The sequence below is a fragment of the Bos grunniens genome, chromosome 9, assembly GCF_055505025.1.
Source record: "Bos grunniens cultivar Pamir isolate PY7600 chromosome 9, Bosgru_T2T1.0, whole genome shotgun sequence".
NCBI classification, from domain to species: Eukaryota; Metazoa; Chordata; class Mammalia; order Artiodactyla; family Bovidae; genus Bos; species Bos grunniens.
The window spans coordinates 101,247,908-101,252,792 of record NC_141173.1 but is presented as its reverse complement, the minus strand read 5'-3'; positions in this window follow the sequence as shown (position 1 = coordinate 101,252,792).

The window sequence follows — 4,885 nt, the reverse complement described above, 5'->3', positions numbered from 1 at the left end:
ACGTTGTACCCCGTGTACAGAAAATGACTTCTCAAGACTTCATTACTGACCAAAAATTTTGGAAAAACTAATTGACAGCTTTTCTTTGCATTGAATGGACTTAACATTTTATTTTTAAAAGTTATGGTTAAAATGGGACTTTAGAATTATCAGCTGAAAAATGTCAACAGTTTTTAATTGATGGAGTATTTATACTGCATTTGGAAGGAGCATTCTGTTGGAAGTTAGCCACATGGGTTTTAATTTTGAATGTGTCTTAAACTGTGTGATGTAGGCAGTTTATGTAATCTTCCCAAAAGTCAGTTTTCTCATCTATAAAATGTGAAGTTCTGTTAGATGATCTCTGAAATCTTCCAGTTTTTAAATCTATGATAAAAATAGCTTGTTTTTTAAAAGTAATTAATAGTGAATAGATAAATGGCAGATGGAAGGAAGGCAGTTGAAAGCTAACAATGGTGGCTGGAAAATGAAAATAAGAACATGGAAAGCTGAATCCACTTTAGCTCTCCATGCTCACTCAGTTCTCTGAATCCACTTTAGCTCTCCATGCTCACTCAGTTCTCAAGGGCTTTATGAATTCATTGTCTGTCCTCCTACTCCCAGTCCTTTGTTCTTACTTTGTTGAAGTGATAATCTCATCCCATAGATTATCACCCCTCTTCTTAAATGAGACCTTTTTATTTCCTGTCCCATTCAGCTCTAGCTAGTTCACCATGGGTTAGAGTATCCCACATTTGGTCTCCTACTTTCTCCTTGTTTCTTTGTTCTCGCACTTTCTTTGCTCTGTTAATCTGTCTTTGCATAGGGTATCACTAAGAGCCTCCCCACAGAAGGGAGGTTTACATTTTGAGAAGCAAGACATCAAAAGAAGTAACCCCCTGTGCATCTCCGGGTGCAGCCCTCAGCAAAGCTCTGAGTCCTGAAAACCGAGCACTTCATTTTGGGCTCGCTTACTTGCGAGGAAGCCCGATCCGTTCAGACTTGAGCTGACTTCTCTCAGCATCTTGGACATCCTTCTTCCCACTCTCACAAATGGACACAGAGACTGTGGGGATGATATCGGAAGCTCTGCTGTCTGCTGATCCCACCTTGCTGACACCAGTGTTATCCTCAGCCCCCAGAGGAGCCCCCTACCATCTCCTGCATTTTCATTCCTGTACTTCCTGCTTCCTCAGTCCTTCTGCTTGCTGTTGCCCAGCTTCTCTCCAGATCATCATTTATCCACAAGCAATTCTAGCTACCTGCCAACCATACTATATCACTATATTTTCACTTGATTGTTTCCTTTAACTCCTGACCTCAGTTGTTCCACGGTGACCCTGACACTTTGACAGCCACTGCTCATGATTCCTCCCTCTTACCTCCGTCAAGTTCAGAAGGAGAGGCTGACATTTTTATCCACCTCAATTTCTATTTCCAGGCTATCACTCTTCCTTGCGTTCCACCTTGATTAGGCAAACAGAGAGATGAAAAGAAAACGAAGTAAGGAAATCAAACAAAACCATCACCAAAATACACACATTAAGAAAACCCAGGTTTCCTGGTGGTGAGCTCTATACTCCCTCTCCAGACTCCTCATAGATCTCCAGCAGTCCACACCCCGTTTGTTATTTGTGGCAGGTTTTAGAAGCAATCTCAAATACTTCTTCCCCACACAACTATGGTCAATTCGTCTTTAACCAAGGAGGCAAGAATAGGCACTGGAGAAAAGAGAGTCTCTTCAGCAAGTAGACAGCCTCATGTAAATCAGTGAAGTTAGAACACACCCTCACACCATACACATAAATAAGCTCAAAATGGCTTAAAGACCATAAAACTCCTAGAAGACAACACAAGCAAAAGCACTCTGTGACATAAATTGTAGCAATGTTTTCTTAGGCCAGTCTTCCAAGGCAATAGAAATAAAAATAAAAATAACAAATGAGACATAATCAAACTTAGAAGCTTTTGCACAGCAAAAGAAATCATAAGCAAAACGAAAAGGGAACCTATGGACTGAGAAAAAGTATTTTCAAACCATGTGACCAACAAGGGCTTAATTTCCAAAATATACAAACAGCTCATACAGCTCAGTAGTAGACCCAATCAAAAACTGGGCAGAAGACTTAAACAGACATTTCTCCAAAGAAGACACACCGATGGCCAACAAGCACATGAAAAAGATGCTCAAAACTACAGTGAGGTACATAGATGTTTTATAAAAGGTGCTGTATAGATGGAGAAGTCTTGAGGTTACTGTAAAAATAAGACTGAAAACCAGAAGCAGGAGGCTTAAGTTCAGATCCTGAGAACACCAGAGAACTCCTGGCTCCAGGGAACATTAATCAACAGGAGCTCATCAAATGCCTCCATACCTACACTGAAACCAAGCACCACACAAGGGCCAACAAGTTCCAGAGCAAGACATACCACGCAAATTCTCCAGCAACACAGGAACACAGCCCTGAGCTTCAAAATACAGGCTGCCCAAAGTCACTGCAAACCCACTGACACCTCATAACTCATTACTGGACACTTCATTGCACTCCAGAGAGAAGAAATCCAGCTCCACCCACCAGAACACCGACACAAGCTTCCCTAACTAGGAAGCCTTGACAAGCCACCCATACAACCTCACCCACAGTGAGGAAACTCTACAATAAAGAGAACTCCACAAACTGCCAGAATACAGAAAGACCACCCCCAAACACAGCAATATAAACAATATGAAGAGACAGACGAATACCCAGAAGGTAAAGGAACAGGATAAATGCCCATCAAACCAAACAAAAGAGGAAGAGATAGGGAATCTACCTGGTAAAAAATTCGAATAGTGATAGTGAAAATGATCCAAAATCTTGAAAACAAAGTGGAATCACAGATAAACAGCCTGGAGACAAGGATTGAGAAGATGCAAGAAAGGTTTAACAAGGACCTAGAAGAAATAAAAAAGAGTCAATATATAATGAATAATGCAATAAATGATATAAAAAACACTCTGGAGGGAACAAATAGTAGAATAATGGAGGCAGAAGACAGGATTAGTGAGGTAGAAGATGGAATGGTAGAAATAAATGAATCAGAGAGGAAAAAAGAAAAATGAATTAAAAGAAATGAGGACAATCTCAGAGACCTCTGGGACAATGTTAAATGCCCCAACATTCGAATCATAGGAGTCCCAGAAGAAGACAAAAAGAAAGACCATGAGAAAATACTTGAGGAGATAATAGTTGAAAACTCCCCTAAAACGGGGAAGGAAATAATCACCCAAGTCCAAGAAACCTGGAGAGTCCCAAACAGGATAAACCCAACACGAAACACCCCAAGACACATATTAATCAAATTAACAAATATCAAACATAAAGAACAAATATTAAAAGCAGCAAGGGAAAAACAACAAATCACACACAAGGGGATTCCCATAAGGATAACAGCTGATCTTTCAATAGAAACTCTTCAGGCCAGGAGGGAATGGCAGGACATACTTAAAGTGATGAAAGAAAATAAGCTACAGCCCAGATTACTGTACCCAGCAGGATCTCATTCAAATATGAAGGAGAAATCAAAAGCTTTACAGACAATCAAAAGCTGAGAGAATTCAGCACCACCAAACCAGCTCTCCAACAAATGCTAAAGGAGTTTCTCTAGACAGGAAACACAAAAAGGGTGTATAAACTCAAACCCAAAACAATAAACTAAATGACAATGGGATCATACTTATCAATAATTACCTTAAATGTAAATGGGTTGAATGCCCCAACCAAAAGACAAAGACTGGCTGAATGGATACAAAAACAAGACCCCTGTGTATGTTGTCTACAGGAGACCCACCTCAAAACAAGGGACACATACAGACTGAAAGTGAAGGGCTGGAAAAAGATATTCCATGCAAATAGAGACCAAAAGAAAGCAGGAGTAGCAATATTCATATCAAATAAAATAGACTTTAAAACAAAGGCTGTGCAAAGAGACAAAGGACACTACATAATGATCAAAGGATCAATCCAAGAAAAAGATTTAACAATTATAAATATGTACGCACCCAACATAGGAGCACTGCATATGTAAGACAAATGCTGACAAGTATGAAAGGGGAAACTGACAATAACACAGTAATAGTGGGAGACTTTATAACTCACTTTTTTTTTTTAATGTATACCTACAATATGTAGGACCATGCGCAGAAGCATGGCCGAGAGGAGCTACCCCACGTCCGAGGTCAGGGGTGTCGGCCGGGAGGAGCTACCCCACACCGGAGGTCAGGGGTGGCGCCAGGAGGAGCTATCCCATGCCCGAGGTCAGGGGCGGCGGTGGAGAGGAACAATCCCACGACCAAGGAGTGGTGGCTGCGCGGGCCGAGAGGAGCTACTCCACGTTCAAGGTCAGGAGGGGCGGCTGTGAGGAGATACCCCTCCTCCAAGGTAAGGAGCAGCACCTGCGCTTTGCTGGAGCAGCCCTCAAGAGATACCCCATCTGCAAGGTAACAGAAACCCAAGTAAGATGGTAGGTGTTGCGAGAGGCATCAGAGGGAAGACACACAAACCATAATCACAGAAAACTAGTCAATCTAATCACACGGACCACAGCCTTGTCTAACTCAATGAAACTAAGCCATGCCATGTGGGGCCACCCAAGATGGACGGGTCGTGGTGGAGAGGTCTGACAGAATGTGGTCCACTAGAGAAGGGAATGGCAAACCACTTCAGTATTCTTGCCTTGAGAACCCCATGAATAGTATGAAAAGGCAAAATGATAGAATATTGAAAGAGAAACTCCCCAGGTCGGTAGATGCCCAATATGCTACTGGAGATCAGTGGAGAAATAACTCCAGAAAGAATGAAGGGATGAAGCCAAAGCAAAAACACCACCCAGCTGTGGATGTGACTGGTGATAGAAGCAAGGTCTG